The sequence below is a fragment of the Cervus canadensis genome, chromosome 28, assembly GCF_019320065.1.
Source record: "Cervus canadensis isolate Bull #8, Minnesota chromosome 28, ASM1932006v1, whole genome shotgun sequence".
NCBI classification, from domain to species: Eukaryota; Metazoa; Chordata; class Mammalia; order Artiodactyla; family Cervidae; genus Cervus; species Cervus canadensis.
Genome location: NC_057413.1, coordinates 46,872,481 through 46,890,025, shown reverse-complemented (window position 1 = coordinate 46,890,025; position 17,545 = coordinate 46,872,481). Strand labels below are relative to the sequence as shown.

The 17,545-nt window shown below is 56.0% G+C and overlaps 1 protein-coding gene across 3 annotated transcripts in view; it reads left to right on the top strand.

Moving 5' to 3' along the window:
• Positions 1 to 13: 13 nt before the first annotated feature.
• The window catches only part of TFEB (transcription factor EB), a 48,092-nt gene continuing 30,560 nt past the window's right edge, over positions 14 to 17,545 (top strand). The window contains exon 1 of one of the 3 annotated variants that reach the window (XM_043449859.1): positions 14 to 291. The gene's annotated coding sequence lies outside the window, so the exon portion shown is untranslated. Of the gene's footprint in view, positions 292 to 11,692; positions 11,801 to 17,259; positions 17,285 to 17,545 lie in introns of those variants that run through there. The other 2 variants (XM_043449860.1, XM_043449858.1) reach the window with 2 other exon arrangements.

The window sequence follows — 17,545 nt, the reverse complement described above, 5'->3', positions numbered from 1 at the left end:
GCCCTCTGCCGGGCGCGGCGGGAAGTGAGTGCCGAGTGACAGCAGGAGCCCCGGCGCCGGGCGCGGGGCTCGGTGACAGCGGAGGCGGCGGCCGCGGGCTGGACGTAGGGAGCGGCGGCGGCGCCGACGGCAGAGGGCAGGGCGGACGGGGGCGGGCCTCCCCGGTGGCGCGGAGCCGGAGGAGCCCGGGAGGGGGCGGCCGGCGTAGCTCTCGGGCCCGACACCTGAACTTGGGACAAGTTGCCGGAGTCGCGGGGCGCGGGCGGCGGACGGATTGACCTTCATAGCTAGGTGAGCAGGACCGGGGGGCAAGGGGTGCGCGGAGGGCCCGGGACTCCCGACCCAGGCTCCGCTGCTCCGATCCCGTGGGTCCGCGAGACAGGTGGGTGGCTGGGTGGGGGTGTTGACTGGAAAGGGGAGCGAGATCGTGTGCGCCGCACTGCCACCCGCCCCGCCGTCCGTCTAGCCGGCCCGGCTTGTCCGGCGCGTGGCCGGGGCGGCGCTGCCCGCGGAGCTTGGGAGCCCCTCCAGCCCCTCCCTTCAGGCTCGGGCCGGGGGGCGGCTTCTCCGCGACCTTATGTAACCAGGCGGGAGGGGCCGTGGCGGGCATGGGCCTTCCCGGCCCGGGAGCTGGAAGTCGAAGGGGCGGGAGGAGTGGGAGTGAACTTGCAAGAAGTTTTGAGGGCGTGTGGGCCCTGCGCCCGCTTCTTCTCCACCGGACGCGGCTGGGGCGGCGGGTGGCACGGGGGAGGGCGCGGGAGGTAGGGAGTGTGCGGGGGCCGAGTCCGGCGGGGCCAGGCCCTGCCTGGATGGTCCCGGGGAGTGGGCGGGCCGGAGCGGCGCCACGCCCCGGGGGCCGGGCTGCTGGGTGGGGGGCGGGTGGAAGTACCATCCTTCCCTCCCTTCCCGCCCCTTCCTCCCCCTCGGTCTCTTGAAGAAGCCGCTCCAACCCGCGTCCCCCGGCGTGCCCGAGAGCAGTCTTTTTCTCCCCCTTGCATTATTCCACGACGTTAGGGAACTCCAACCCCAGAGCACACCACTCCTTCTGCCTTCCCTGCAGCTCCCAGCCATCTACCCGCCCCCAGAGTATCCCCCCTCCTTCCCGGTCCCGAATCCCGGAAAACACGCCCCCTTCCCCCGATTCCGTGAGTCTGCACCTCCCAACCCCAGGCTGTCCCACCCCTAAGTCAGCACTTCTCTGCCGTCCCCGCCCGCCCCCCGGTACCCCGATCAGCTATTCGGCCGAAGCGGCGAGTGCGCTCGCCTTCTCGGAGGGAGCGGGCTGATGCCAGCTCGGATCCCCGCCCCTCGGCTCCCTCCCGCCCGGAGTTCTGGCTTCACGCACGGTTGCCCAGAGCTGCTCAGGGTTGCGCGAGCAGGTTCGCGCCGCAGCCGCCCGGCGCTCCCCGGCCCGGCTCGCAGGGGGAGGGAGGGCGCCGAAGGCGGGGCTCATCCGCCCTGGGCTCCGCCACCCCTCCTCATCGGGCCAACCCCTCACCGCTGAGTCCTTCTCCGATGCCGCGCCCACCCCTGTCGTCGACCTCACGCGCGTGTGTTCTGGGGGTGGTTATGCGCAAACAGTTCCTGGACCAAACTTGAGCGCTTTGGCTTAGCGTTCTCCGGGGAAGTGCTAGTTAATCCTTGTGATTGTGATCGTTAACCCTTGAGTGGGGAGGGGCTGCTTAGTTGAGCCCGATTGGGACAAGGCTGGTGTAGGTCCCCAGTGACGCCTCTGGGATGTGGATTCAGAACCCTGATGGCTGAGATTCCACCCGCCCAAGACCTGGCACTCTTGGGCAACTGGGGGTGGAGGGGAAGGTGGGGGGCTGGTTTCGTGTGGGTGTCCTCAACGCAGAACGCAGTTCTTGGTTCGTAGACTTGCTCCCTCTGAGGCCTTCTCTATGCCCAGCCTGAGAGACAGGCCCCCAGGCCCTGCCCTCAGGGAGATCACAGTCTGGGAGAGAGACAGCCGGCAAGAGTTAAAGGCAGGCCAGAAGAGGCAGGCGGGGGGGAAGGGCTGGCTGCCTCCAGAGCCCTACCTGGTAGTCTTGAGGTGTGCCTGGATCTTGCCTCAGTTTCCCCAGCCATGGGGAAAATGGCAACTCACACAGGCCCCTTCATTCTGCCTGCCTCCTGGCTTCTGGGGCAGAAGAGTCGGGAACCAGGCAATGGAAACGAAGAGCTGTTTAGGGTGACTGTGTGCTCTGCTTGTCTGGGAGCGCAGCCAACGTTGCTTACAGTTTACGGGGCCTGTTACAGCAGCAGTGCTATTTTGCCCTCAGCTCAGCTCTCTGAGGTGCAGCCCAATGGGAGCCCAGGTCCCCTGATTCTGTGTTCTGTGGAAAGGGTGCAATGGTTGGGGGCATCTCCTCTGGTGAGCACTCAATCCCGGGAGAGCCCCTGGGCTTCTGAGGGCTGATGGCCTGGTAACTCACAGTCGGAGGTGGGTAGGAGGTTGGGCCAGGGCACGCAGGAGCCCATCCAGTGCTCAGGGATGATGGGGGTCCCCAGCACTCACCCCAGGGCCAGTGAGGCCTCCCTTCCGCCTCAGCTGGAAAGCAGGTGGGAGGGGCTTCCCACCCCTCAAGCCTGGCTGCCCTTTGAGGGTCTGGTTTCTGGCCCCATCCCTCCCCGGCCTCTGTTTATGGTTGTAATTGCATCATTAGCCGGAGTTTATAGAGTTACTTAGCACCTGCCCCCACAGGGAGTGGCCTCGCCACCCCCTGGCTTCTGTCTCTTCCTTTTCAAAGTCGACTTGGTTTCTGCCGGCAACTGGGGTTTCCCCAACCGCAGCTGGCATGCAAGCCAGGTTGAGCCTTTGTCCTAGGGATGGAGGGCAGTCAGCACTTGGGGCCCAGCTTGGGGCTGCCCTGGAGATGACCGTGGAAATTGGGTTGGCCTCCTCTGATACAGAGGGGGAGGGGGGTTCAGGGTTCCCAGAGCTGCCAGCAGTGTCCACATCCCAGGACACAGTGGGTGTTTTTGCATATGATGTATGTATCCATGTCTGAAAAGAGAGGTAAAAATGCACACACGTCACAGGCAGCTGTGAGGAGTGAGGTGCCTGGTACATGGTGAGTCCAGATGCTGCTCGGTATCTCAGTGTGGGGTGTGTGTGATTGATGGGAGTTTGTGTGTGTGGTTATGAGATCATGGGCATCTAGATACATGTATGTGAATGAATTGTGTACATGCATGTCTATGAGCATGTAAAAGTAATATTAATAGAATATGCATCTACTCTATGCTAGAGCAGTATTGTAAGAAAATTTAGTCATAAACTACAGTTGCCAACATTTATTGTGTATTTACTCTTCAGAATGAGGTAGGAATTATTATTTTCGTTATGCTGATTCAGAGAAGTTAAGCAGGTTGCCTGAAGTCACACAGCCTGGAAATGGTAGGGATTCTAACCCAGGCCCAACCGAGTCCCAAATCCATGTTCTCAGTCCCTGCAGAAGACCACTTCAGGGCTCCCAGCAGTTCTCCCTTAATGAGGTGTGACAGGAACCTTCTTTTCCCCATCGGGGTCTCCTGCTCTCAGCAGTGATGGGACTTGCTGAAGCCCCTTCTCCAGGGCACACCTGTCTCCTGGCTGCTCTTCTGAGCTGCTGACCCAGGTGACTGAAGGGCCCCTGGAGAGAACTCTCGGGCCTGGCTGGGGGAGGAGATGGGTTCAGACAAGGCTTCCTGGGTCTCCTTGGCTACCTCAAACATGCCCTTATGGTGCAGCCCTCAGTAGGCACTTGTTTAATCAGGTGAGGAGAAACAGCCGGCTCATCTCATCTCTTGGATGAGAACCGACGGCAGCAAAAGTCCTGAGAAGAACCCAGGAGACCCCGTGTTGACAGGCCATGTGGCTGCGGCCAGTCCATCTCCCTTAGCCTCTGTTTCCATATCTGTGAGCCTCTATCACCGGTGGGGTCCCCTCCAGCATGAGCCTCTGCCCATCTTTGGCCCAAGCACCCAGACAGGAGGTGCTTCAGAAAGGGTGGGGTGTGAGGTGCGGGGCAGGTGGGGGGCTGCCCAAGTCCACCCCGTAGCGCTTTCACTATAAGCTGGCTCCCGTGGAGCCATCAGCCAGTTTTTCTTGGGACAGAGCCATTGCCACCAGGTACTGAGCGCGGGGCTAAGTGTCGCCGAGTCGGGTGGTGGTCGAGAGCATGGGCTCCAGGGCCAGGCCGCCTGGTGTGGAATCTCAGCTCTGCCACTGGCTAGCTGTGTGGCCCTGGGCCAGCCGCTCCCCCGCACTGTGCTCTGTTTCCACACCTAGAAAGCGGGGAGTATGGTAGTGCCCACACACACTGCTGCCAGGAGGGCTGAGTGTGTTGGTGCTCGCTGCCTTTACCGCACCTAGAGCCCTGCTGTGCTCAAAAACACGTTATCATAATTAACTCCTTTAACTTCTTTATTTCTCATTTCCAGGTGAGGAGGTAGTCATAGAGAGCTCTAGGGGAGAAATAAAGACCTGTGGGTTGCAAACAGGCCTCCCTCGTGGGTCTAAGATCCTCAAGCAAAATGCCTTCAGTGGGGCTTTGCAGACTCCGTGGCCACAGTCCCCGGCACTCCCTGTGGTACCACACCCAGCCTGGTCGCCACAGCCGACAGCATGGCAGATCTGATCAGGCCTGCAGCATCTCGACCACCTCTGCCCTGCCCTGCCCCTTGGGACTTCTTGGAGTGCATTGGGCCCGGTCACTTACTACTGACTCCTGACCAGAGGCCCTCCCTTGCCCTTGTGTTGCCTGGCCCTCCTGCACTCTGCACCAGAGATACATACGGGTCTTGTCTGCAGTGTCACCAAGGCAGAGATAAGATCTCGGCCGTAAGGCTGAATCTGGGACTTATCATCATGCCCAGAGGAAGTGCTTTGTTGCCTATGGAGCAATGGGTGAGAGCAGGTGGCAACCAAGGGGGCAGAAGCAAGAGGCAGAGTCATCATCAGCTTTCTTTACTGTCTCTTAAGGAGGAAGAAAAGTGAGCTCCGGCCATCCCCACCCTTGTCCTTCTTCCTGGGGGCCAGGCCGCCTTCTAGGCTCCTGTCTACACAGTGGGGTCCCACAGTCAAATGGGATGCCATGAGATTAATCCAGGAATTCCAACAGGCTCTCTGGAAACCCAAGGACCATATTCCCTCCTCCTAGGCCTTGTTCATGCTGGTCCCTTCTCTTGACAGTCTCTCCTCTGCTTCCCTCCCTGTAGGCAAATCCTCTGTCCCTGTAGGCATACCCTTCCAGGGAACTGCTCCATCTGACTGCACTTCTGGCTGGGTATTAGGATGACCTGGGGAGCTCTTAAAAAATACCATTGCACCTGAGTCTTTGGGGAGAGGCTTAGGCATCAATATGTATTTTTTAAATGTATGATGATTTTGATGCCCTGTCTCTCAGACAGGGGTTCTTAAGTCAGGTGGGCGTCGGAATCAGGATTGTTAGAACAGTTTACTGTCCCCCACCCCTGCCCAGGGTTTCTCATTGAGTGGGTCTTCAAATTCCTATAGGTCTAGAATTTACAATTCTGGCACATTTTCAGGTGATGCTAATGCTTCTGGTCCTGGGACCCCATTTTGATAACCTACTCTTTTGTGGCTACCCAGGCCAGAGCTTTCTGTTTCCTGGGTCTCTGATTGCCTGGGGTCTCTTAGGCCCATCTGCTTTTCAAAGCCAGGTCCCCAGGGGCAGGGACCACTGTGAGACCATTTGGTGACCGTTAGTCTCTGGTATGGCCATCCTTCCCTCCTCCATCCTGATTCTCTGCCCCTACCTCCCATTAAACTGACCAGTGTCCAGTCTTGGCCCCACCCTTGGGGACAGGTGCTCAGGAAATAGTGACTGCTTCAGGCAAGGTGAGGTGGACAGCACCAGCCCCGAGAGTCATCAGTACTGGGGGCAAGTCCTTGGAGCCAGAATAGCATTTCTGGCTTCAGGGGGTGGGTATCCAGAACAGCCCCTCACTCTGCCTAAGTAAGGCTGTCGAAAGATCCATCATGTTTTTTGACTTTCCCATCCCATAGAGGGTATTTGATCACTGTTTGAACTGCATTTTTGGTGAATAATAAAAATGATAAAACACACACAAGAAACAGCCATTCCCTTCTCCTTTCCTCACCCTGGAGACATTGGGCTGGCAGATCGGGGGGTCATTGTTGGGGGTTGAGATGTCTCCATCATCTTCTAGGGGGTCCTGGGCTTTGAGGGCAGCAGATAGTTGGGGTGACCCTGTGGGCTCGCCCCAAGGCCTGTAGTAGTGGAGTCTTCCTTGGAAACCAGGGGAAGCTAGCTATGTAACGGGTGCTCAGCACAGCTTCATGGAGGGAGTAGGTGAGTGTGAAATGGGCCCAGACCCGAGGACATACAAATGCTTTACCCATGGTCTCTGCCCTGCAAGAGCATCACCATGTAAGACCCAGGGATGGTACCCAGGGACGTGAACAAGGAGGAACTCCCTGCCTCCATCCACCCACGGTGATCCAGGCCCAGCCCACTCTGATGGGCTCACAGCCTGTCTCTCCCCACACACAGTTTGCAGCAGCCCTGCCCATTGCCTGCCCCCCACCGCCCCCCAGTTCCACCAGTGGGTCTGTGGGGTGGGGCTCTGGTTTGTTTTCCCATGTTTGCCTGGGGAAGTCACAGCCTGTCCTCGGCCTTGTTTATAACTGGTTTGGGGACAGCAGCTGCCCCAGCCCCTACAGTCCCTGAGGGGTGCAGGGTGGCCAGGAGGTGACACTCTATCCCATCCACCCCCCCGCCGCCTCTGTCCCCCCCGCCCTGGCCAGGTGTTCTCTCTCTCAGCTGCCCCTGCCAGCGTGGGGCCAGCTGACTGGGGCTGCAGGGCTGTGGGCCTCAGAAGCCAGCTGGTACTACCCCCGTGTTTTCGAGAGGAGGGCACTGGGACCCAGGGAGCTTGGGGGTCCCACTCCAGCATCCACCAGGGTCAGCAGTCATGGACTGACTGGGTGCCTAGCACTATGCGAACCAAGCAGGGTGGGTGGGAATAAAGACACAGCTCCTCTCTCAAAGCTGATGGCCTGGGAGCAGGGAGGGGGGGAGTTTCAGTAACTGCAGAGGACAGAGAAAGGCAGAGCGATGTGTGATCGTACAGAGCCGTGGACTAAATGACCAATAAATGTGTCAGTACCTGGCCCTTTGGCCTGAAAAACATATCTTCCTTTTTTTAAAAAAGTAATTGTTATTGGAGTATAGTTGCTTTACAATGTTGTGTTAGTTTCAGATGTACAGTAAAGCATCAGTTACGCACGCGTGTGTGCTAAGTCGCTTCAGTCGTGTTCGACTCCTTGAGACATTATGAACTGTAACCTGCCAGGCTGTATGTCCATTCTTTCTTAGATTCTATGGGGCTTCCCAGGTGGCTCAGTGTTAAAGAATCCACCACTAGTGCTAGAGACACAAGAGACTCAGGTTCCATCCTTGGGTTGGGAAGATCCTCTGGAGGAGGAAATGGCAACCCACCCTAGTATTCTTGCCTGGAAAATCCCACAGACAGAGGAGCCTGGTGGGCTACAATCCACAGGGTCGCAAAGAGTCGGACACGGCTGAGTGATTGAGCACACACACATTCCCATAGAGGTCATTACAGAGTATTGATTAGCGTTCCCAAGGCTATACAGTAACCTACTGCAGTAGGTTCTTATTGGTTATCCATGTTACATATGTTAATATATAGTGGTGTATATATGTTAATCCCAGGCTCCCAATTTATTCTCCCTGCTCACCTTCGAAGAGCCTTCTTTCCTGGCCGAGAGAAAGTTTTTACAAAAGGGCTCAGGCCAGTGCCTAGAACTTGGCTCAGCGCTTCTCACCCGCTGAGAAGGCTCCAGGAAGGGCCGCTCTCTCAATCCCGGGGTCCTCCCACCTGGAGGGGGGGTCACCTCTGCAGGCCCAGGAGCATTTCCCCCTGGACCGGGTCGTCCCTTCCAGGAGACCTGGAGTCTGCTGAGTGCCAGGTGAGGCCACGGGGAGGCTCTTGGCCCCTGAGCCACCCGCCTCTCACTGAGGCCCTGGGCCCTGGGGCACATGGTGCTAACCCGGCCTAACAACTCAGGCCTCTTTGGACTGTGCTGAGCGCTGGGACCTGGGCTTGGAACTGCGTGCAGGGCATCTGCTCCCCTGCCCTGAGCACTCTTCTCCTTTCCCTCTTTCCTTTGCCCCTCACACCGCCATCCTTCTGACTCTCTCTCTGGTTCCACAGCCACTGGAACTTCAGCCCTCGATGCGGGTGTGTCTCCCTGCCCTGCTCTCTGTCCCCCTTCTCTCCATCTTCTCCATTTTTCTGCCTCCCTCCTTCTTTTGGTGTATTTATAGGGTGAGTGAGGCCTGCCGTGTTCCTCCGGAGCCTTCCCAGCATGGGCCTCTGGACTCTGCTGTCAGGGACCCAGAGGAGCAGACCAGGGCAGGGTGAGGTGGGTATGAGAGAGTCTAGCTTCATGTAACTCTCTCCCCATGGCCACCAGGGCCAGATGGTGGCTGGGATGCCCCAGAGTCAGGGGGAGATGAAAAGGGCTGTGGTGCCCAGGTGCTCTACAAACACCCCTGGGTGTCACTGGCTCCTCCAGACCAGTGACCAGCTATAGGTTCTCATCCACTTTGGCCTAATCATAATGGTGTGCAAAGCCAGGTGGGGAAGAAACTATTAGAACTTCTATTTTGATGTATTTATATCTCATCCTTTTCTCCCCCCTTTTATTGTGAAATATAGCCTAATTGCCAAAAAGAGCGTAAACCTATACGGATAATATAATAATTATAAAAGTGAACACCCAGGTTACCACCACCCCAATGAAGAAACAGAATGCAACCTGCATTCTGAAATCAACTTGTGTGCTTCACCTTGGTCATAAGCCCCTTCCCAAAGTGAACCACTATCCTGACTTTTTTTTTTTTTTTTTGCCTCAGTGTGGGCATGCAGTAGCCTCGTTCCCTAAACAGGGATTGAACCCTTGCCTCCTGCCTTGGTGGCCTGGAGTCCCAACTGTTGGACCAGCAGGGAAGTCTCTCTCCTGACTTTTAAGATGATCAGTTCCTTGCTTGCCTTGATCACGTTACCGCCTCTACCTGCGGCCTTTAGCAATAGAGCTTAGCTTCGCCCGATTTTAAATTTATGCAGCTGGAGTAACACTGAACACATTCCTTGGCCAGTGGAGAGGTCTGTCTATGCTGTTGTGAGTAGCTGCGTTCATGCATGAGCATCCACTGTATGAACTTGATACCGTATTTGTATCCATCCCACCACTCATGGACATTTGGGTTGCTTGCCTTTTTTGGCTGCTGTGAACAATGCTGGAAGAACATCCTGGAATGTGCTCCTGGTGTGTTGGTGTGACCCTTCTTCAGAGTCCATATAGAGCGGAACTGCTCGAGTGTTGCTACAGGGTATATGATGCATATTTCAATTTTAGTAAATTCTGTGTGAAGTGGTTACACCAATTTGCTCCTCACTGGTGACCCCTAAGAGTTCCTATTGCTCTGTATCTTTGCTGACACTTGGTATCAGTAGACTGTTTTGTTTCTGTCCTGGTGAGCTGTTGAAACTGTAACAGTATCTCATCCTAAGTGTAATTTATATTTCCCTCCTCATCTTTTTTATAGATCTATTTTTGTGTATGTTTGCTCATATGCATGACATATTCATACACTGGCGTTTATTAACAGTTCCTAAGAAAAGAAGCTTATATTGGGGGTGCTCAAAATTTGTTACTCACAGGGGTGTGTGATCAAAATAATTGAAAGACCACTGAAATGTTGAATGCCAGGGACTAGGTTGGTTTGTAGGTTGGGGTTGGGGAGGTGGTCTCGGGATGAGATTCCCAAGTGGTACCACCTGCCAAGGGGCAGCTCTGCCCGGAGGGTACTGAGCCCACGGGGTACTCACCAGCACCTCCAGGCCCTCCTGCCTGGCACATTGACAGCTCTCGCAGCAGATGCCCTTCAAGTTAGAATTGGCAGGCGCTTGGCTTTCAGGTCCTTTTAGGGCAGCAGTTCTCTTTGTCTCCCAGGGGACATTTGGTGATGTCTGATGACATTTTTGGTCATCACAACTCAGGGAATGCTACTGGCATCTAGCAGGTAGAGGCCAGAGATGCTGCTCAAAGTTCTAAAGTGCTCAAACAGCCCCTCAAGGAAGAGTTACTCTGGCCCCAAGTGTTAGTCGTGTTGAAGTTGAGAAACTGTGACCTAGGAAGGGAGCCAGGAACCCGAGCTTTGCCGTGAACTCGCTGCGTGGCCTTCGGGGCGTCCCTGAGTGCTGTGAGTCTCGGGCTTCTCATCGAAAAGGAGGGTGGCCAGTGTGGCTGCCCCTCCCCATCATGGGTTGTCATTGGGACTGGGGAGAGGGGGCTGGCTGTGTGGGCGTCTTGGGACACGTCCCTGCAAAGGGGCCCTTGGCCATTGTTTCCAGGGGGTGAGGGGTTTCTAGAACCAGCCCTTCCCCTTGTCTGTCCACAGAGCTGGAGGCGCGTGAGCCTGGCCCTGGTTCCTGCCACTCCAGGCCTCAGCGGGCTGTGGGAGAACGGCCCTGAGGGCCCCTGCCTTTTGATGAGGGCTGCAGAAACGAGGGGCACTCAGGAGAGCCCTGGGGCCCCAGGAAAACCATTCCTGACTTTGTCTTCAGCTGGGTGGGAGTCCAAGGTTGTGTGGGATGATAAGCGGTGCTTTATCATATTCCTTATCTGGGGCTCTGTTGCAAGTCCAGCTGTGAAGGGTGGGAGCCAGAGGTCATCCTAAGGGGCTTTGTACACCCAGGCCAGGCTCTGCGTCCTTCTGGAGTGCACTCTCCAGGGAGAGCCCAGGATTGGGCCAGAGTCTGGGTCAGCGCTCTCAGGGCCCCTCCTTGGCCTGCCTGGTCTCCCCTCTGCTATGTTGTCCCTTCCCGAGACATCCTGTGAAGGGGCCTAGTAAACTCATCCACCCTGAGGTGCAGACAACTAATAACAGCTCAGCGACTTCCAGCCTTTCTTGACAAGCTGGTATCTACCTACCCATGTTGAGAATCCCTTAGCCCCGAGAAGGAAACAGTAGCGAAACGTCAAGTGTCTTGGGCTCTTAGAGAAGTGTGTTGGGGACTGAGGAACCTCAGAAATCTCATGCAGCGAGAGCCTTTTCCCATAAGCTCGTGTGGTGGCTCAGAGCTTCACAGGACCATGCTGGGTCTCAGGGTCCATTTCGAGGTGGGCCAGAGTGAGGCTGTGAACTGGGTGTATGGAGACCCTGGGAAGGCCCGGGCCTGAGGTCACAGACGTGGTCAGTCAGGAAGGAGGTGAACTGCGGGGCTTCTGACTAAGGAGGGGCAGGGCGGCCGTGTGGGTTAGGGTTTGGCCCATTTGGGACCCAACAGGAGTCCTGCAAACTCTTGCCCCTCTGTGCCTCTCTGTTTAGGGGCAGGGGCAGCTTGGCCTAGGGCCTGGTGAGGCCAGGCTGTGTGAGGGGTGGAGCTGTGAGAGACTCAGTCTGGGAGCAGGGAGGGGCCCGGTCGGTGGTCTGGAGCCCCGGGTCAGTGAGACGGGAGCTGGGAGCCCGTCCGCCTCCGACGGGGTTGTGGGTGGATGAGGCCTTCCGGGAGTGTGGTTCCCCCTACGCTGTGAGTAGCCCTCAGCCAAGTTTGCAGCTCCCAGGGGATTGTGCAACTTCCTCTCAGGCCAAGGTGCAGGGGGCTGGGTGAGAAATAGCCCTGGGGAAAATGAGGAAACTGGGGCTGGCGCTGGGGCAGGGGCCTGGCCCTGGGCTCTGGCCCCTGGAGGAGCTGAGCATTCCTGGGGGCCTCCTTCCAGGGGGCTGCCCTCGCCCAGGTACGTGGGCATGTGTGTGTGTGTGTTGTTGGGGGGTGTCTCTCGGGAGTTGGGTGAGTGGGGCTGAGATCCCGCAGGCTGTGCTGGCCTGGGGCTATCTTTCGAGCAGGGTCAGAGAAGCAGGTGATGCACGGGAGGGGCGGGAGGGGGGCCTGTGGAATCAGGAGTCCCCAGAGCTGACTGCCAGCCCCACTTCTGAGGAGCTGCTCCTGGCCTCCTCTGCTGTCTCCCAGATGCGTGCGAGGCTCGGGTGAGAAGGGAATGGGTGTGATGTGCTTAGCGGGCTGGAGCCAGGCTGCAGGAGCGCCTTGCTGACGTCAGAATTGGGAGCAGACACTGTCCATCAATCTGGGTTCAATTCCTGTCCTTGCCGCTTTTGCAGCTGTGTGATGCTGGCGCCTCAGTTTCCTCTTCTGTCAAGTGGAGATGAGAGTTACAGGGCCCAGCGTGTGTGTTCATTCTGAGGGTTAAAAGACTTAATTCACAAATAGTGCTTAGAACAGCACCTGACACGGGTTTACATCGTACCCGTATGTGAGCATGTTTGTGTGCAAACAGCAAAACACCAGATTCACGGTGATTCTTTCTGATGGCAAGGATTGGCATGTGGACTGTGGATAATAATAAGAGATCCTGTTTCCAGGACTCTGTCCATGTCAGCTGTTGTTGTTTAGTAGCTAAGTCATATCCAAGTCTTTGAGACCCTGTGAACTGCAGCATGCCAGGCTTCCCTGTCCTTCACTATCTTTCAGAATTTCCTCAAACTCATGTCCACTGAGTTGGTGATGCTTTCTAACCATCTCATCCTCTGTTGTCCCTTTCTCCTCCTGCCTTCAATCTTTCCCAGCATCAGGATCTTTTCCAATGAGTCAGCCCTTGGCATCAGGGCCAAGGTATTGAAGCTTCAGCTTCACCATCAGTCCTTCCAATGAATATTCAGAGTTGATTTCCATTAAGATTGACTGGTTTGATCTCCTTGCAGTCCAAGGGACTCTCAAGAGTCTTCTCCAGCATCACAATTAGAAAGCATCAATTCTTTGGCCCTCAACCTTCCTTATGGTCCAGCTCTCACATCTGTACATGACAGCATGGCTTTGACTGTATGGACCCCTGTAGGCAAAAGGTCTCTGCTTTTTTCATACGCTGTCTAGGTTTGTCATTGCTTTTCTTCCAAGGAACAGGGTGTTCTGAGAGGAAGATGCGGGGCTGGCCTTGCTGCCCGTCAGCTCCAGCTGGGACCTGTGTCTTCTGTCTGTACCATCTCCAATCTCACAGTCAACAAATATAAAGAATGATATTGATATAGGAAATGGCTTTTTTATAGTTGGAGGGAGTAGACTTCCTTAGGTGGAGCTCTCTGGGTTTAAAGGCCACTCACCCCGGGGGGCAGGATGGGGCAGGAAGGTTATGCACTTGGCTCCAGATTCAGGCGGCCCTGGTTTTGACTCCTGCCTGAGCCTGTGACCTTGGCCTCAGTTTCCTCACATGTAAAATTCCTTACAGTCCCTTCCTCCTAAGATGATGGGGGAGGATGAAATGAGATACCATAATTAAATGCTTAGCACAGGCCTGGCCAGAGACAGCGTCTGCCAAATGGATGCCTCTCTTAGGCACCTGTTGCATAGAGGGTGATGTGCCAGCCTGGGAGCGGGGCTATGTGGGTATCCTTGGAGGGCTGTTTTCTGAACTGTGGATCAGGGCCACTGTTTGGACCCTAATCAGGTCATGAAATCAGCTTAGTGGGTCTCAATGAAAATGAAATGGAAAGGAAGTAATAAATTAAATGAAAAAGAATGATCGGAAACGTCCAAGTGTAATGCACAGTGCTGGTGAGTGTTGTTTTGTACAAATTTTGGGGTTTTCATGTGCGTGTGAATACGCATTCCGGGCTGTGTGTGTGTGTGTGTGTGTGTGTACTGGGTCAAATAAAATATACTTTTCTGTGAGTCATGGTCAAAATATTTGGAGTCCCTGCCTGAGAGATGGTCTCCCTCCACGTAGTGATGTTTATGGAGCACCTACTCAGTGTGAGACCAAGTTCTGCATGTGGGAGCCAGAATGGGGGTAGGGGGGTTCAGGGCCTGGTTCTTAGCACAGTGGCTGGGTGAGCCGGCTCTGTGGGGTCAGCAGAGATGGAGGGCTGGGGGTGGTCAGGTCAGGCTTCCTGGGTGATGACATGTGCTTGTGGGGACAGTGAGGGGAAGCAGTGCCTGGGGTGAGTGGTTGACTTGGGGTCTGGAGATAGAGAGCACCCCCCCCCCAATGGAGGCTCCCTGTCAGTGGAGGGCACAGAGCCAGACTTCGCCAGAGGTGAGGGTGAGGGTTGTCTCAGGTCACTGGGTGAGGGCTGGGCACGTTTTTCCTGGCTGGGGGGGGGCAGAGGAGGACTCAGGTTTACAGATGCTCCCCAGATCCCAGGACTTGCAGGGTCTGCAGTGATGGATGGGACTCAGAGCTCAGATCCTCTCCCTCTTCCCCTTGGCCCCCTGGGAGCCTTCTGAGCTTCTTCTTCTCCATTTTGCTGCCCTCACTGGCTCTGGTGGGCCTGCCTGGCCTGAGACCTGACTCAGCCCTGAGTCCTGGTCCAGGAGCCAGAAGCCTTTCTGTGATTTAGATCTCTGCCCAGGGTAAGTGGGGGCCTCCGTTTCTTTGTCTGTAAAGTGGGCATATGAATCCCCGAGCAGCCACCGACTGGGTGGTGATGCCCATCTTGTGACCTCATGGGGATGAGCAGCTACAGGAAGTGTGGTGAACTCTGGGTGGGTTGTGACTCTTGTCTCTAAGGCTGGGAAGGCTCGGGCAGGTCATGAGGGTATCAGCTGCCTGGCTGGAGAGCCCCTACCTTCCCATCCCGTGACCTGGGGCAAGGGTGGGGAGAGGCCTGTGACCCATGGTGAACTGGGGATATCCCCGGATCTGAGGGGGAGGTGGCCCGTTAGGGGCCCCAGAGGATGAGACCCAGGCTGGGAAACCCAGCCTCTAGAGCCCCCACCTACATGGGGTACCCAAGGAATCCCAGCTTGGAGCCTGTGAGGCCACGTGGAGGGGTGCGCCCTGGGACTTGTTGGCAGAAGTCAATTTCCAGGAAGCTGTGGGTGGCTTCGAGCCTGCGGAGCCCAGAGCCCCGAGGTTCAGGCATGTGCTCCCATAGGAGGATGTGGTATTTAATGAGAGGTCATGCATATTGAGCACCTACTGTATGCCAGGCACCGTGCTAAGCTCTTTTGTATATTTGCAGATTTCATCCTGACAATAACCTAACGCCCAAGTCTTTTTATACATCCCGTTTTATAGGTGAGGAAACAGAGGCTCAGAATGGTGAAATCTCTCTTGCTAACTAGTGAGTGGCAGGGCTGGGCTGAGGGCTTGAGTTCTGGATTCAGGCTGCCAGGGTTGAAACCCAGGCAGTAGCACTTGCAAGCTGTGCGACCTTCCTCAGATGTGAGCCTGAACCTCTTTGCCCATTCATTTCTTGCTCGATGAAATGGGCAGAACCCCGGTGCCCTCCTCAAAGGGTTGTTGGGAGAATTACGTGAGACCATGGAGGTCAAATCCTTAGGACTTAGGACACCGTTTCTCCTGTCTGCACCAAGGACCCACTGTGTGGCCCTGGGCGGGTTCTCTGGTCTCTTGGGTCCCAGTTGTGTGACATGGAGCGCTAACCCCTTCCCTACCCTTCTCAACAGGATTGCTGAGGATCAGGTGGAATAAAGACCCTAGATGGGTCCTGAGGGAAGTGTCCAGAGAACAGAAATCCTAGACTCCTGAGCCCCCAGAGCTACCAGGAATTTTTTAGGGCTTGGGGCTACCTGCAGATCCTGATGTATTTTGTCTGGGCTGGCTTCAAGCTTTTGTTTCCTGCTGGCCCATGCAGACCTTTGAAGTAATGACCCCAGATCTAACTCCAGAGTTTCTCAAGATGTGTTCTGTGGAAGGGTTTGGTGATCAAGCAGGTTTGGGAGAGTGTGAGTTAAAAAAAAGGTGAGGTGGGGAATGGATTTCTTCACTATAGGACTTGTTAGAGCCTTCGATATGCTAATATTCATTATGCAACCCCCATGTGTGGTCATGATATACTTCAGGATATCTCAATGACCTGCTGTTCAAAGCTCCATTTTCCAGATGGAGAAACTGAGTCCTGGAGGGAAGGCTAGCAAATGGTTTTCCCAGATCATGGGAAATTTCTCATGTTATCACTCCGTCTTCCCAGTTATCTGTAACTGAGCTGTGTGACTAGATGCCAGGGCTCCTGACTCCACAGCCAGGACACCCGTTTCTTTCCCTCCTTCCTCTGTTCTTCCTGAAGGTGCCTCACCTTTTTCTGGCCCCTTCCCTCTCTCTCCCAGCAGCATTAGAGGGTATCCTGTTCCTTCTGGGCCTTGCTGGATGATGGGACTGTGCCCAGCATCCAGCCTCCTGGGTGATGCTTCCGGGCTGGCAGATGGCAGTGAGGCATCATCCCAGCGGAGCAGCTCCTCGCAAGTTAATTCTGTTTTCTGAGCCTCGGTCTCCTCGACTGTAGAGTGATGCTTGTCACCTTGTCTCTCACCTGTGATTCATGTCCAGATGTCCATGAATCTAGCAATTCCGATCACTTTGGGGAAGAACAGGGAAGAAATGAGGGGGCCCCTGGTCATGGGATCTGATGTGGTTCTGACTCCTCAGGTCCAATTCATCTCCCACGTTTGACATCTGCCCGTTAGGATAATGCTGGTCCTCTCTGGTCCCAGTTCCCCTGGTCACCTAGGAAGTGGGCCGGTCTGAGTGATGCTAGAGACCCGTTTCACAGAGGAGGCATGAGGGGAGGGGAGGGGAGTTGGGAGCATGGTCTCCTAGTGTCCTGTGTGGGGTTGTTGTTAGAATTGGGAAAGACACTCAAGTGTCTCTGGGCCCCGGCCCAGTTCCACCTTGAGAGGGTGGGTCTCTGGAGTCCACCTACTCATTTGATACCCCTTCCCCTTCAAGCAGGGAGCGTGTGTGCACATGCCCGCATCTCTGTCCACTCAGCAGAGGGGGTGTGAACATCCCAGGGCTCTCTGCTGGCTGCGGTGGGCGCCGAGGGAAAGGCTGGTGGGTGGACCAGACTGGCTGGGGAGGTGGGAAGAGGTGGTGCCTCCCTGGCAGCATGTCCTCACCCAGAGGGCTGTTTGCCCGGGTTATTCTTAGCACTGACTCATTAGAGAGACTATTTTTAGCCCTGTTTCTAAGTGTTGCCAACATCTGGTGCAGCTAGGGCTGAAGGGGGTTGGGGGTGGCAGGGGCGACCCCTTTGGGCATGGCTGGGGACCCGAGCCTCTGGCCAGACAGCAAGGACACTGCTTTCTGCACCTGCCCATTGCTTGAAACTGGGCATGCAGTAGGCGTCCTAATCATGCTTGAATGTTGCTGGCATGCCCACGACTCATCCTTCCAGCGCCTGTCGGGTGTGGGGGTTGGGCGGTGGAATGAGGGTTACCATCCAGCCGGAGAGCGGGTGCTCCTCAGGTAGGCATTCCCCTGTCCATCCCTCAGGGGTGCTAGTTGGCCTCTGACCCCTGAAGAAAAGGGCCTTGGGGGAGGAGGGCTAGCCCCCAGCTGGGGCACTTGTTACAGCGACCACTGCGGAGGAACCGCAGACATTGTAGGGAACGATGATGCCCAGGGTTGAGGTGTGCAGGCTCGGGGGCCAGACTGCCTGGGCTCAAGGCTTGGCTCTGCTTCTTCCCTAGCTGTGTGACCTTGGGCAAGTCATCAACCTCTCTGTGC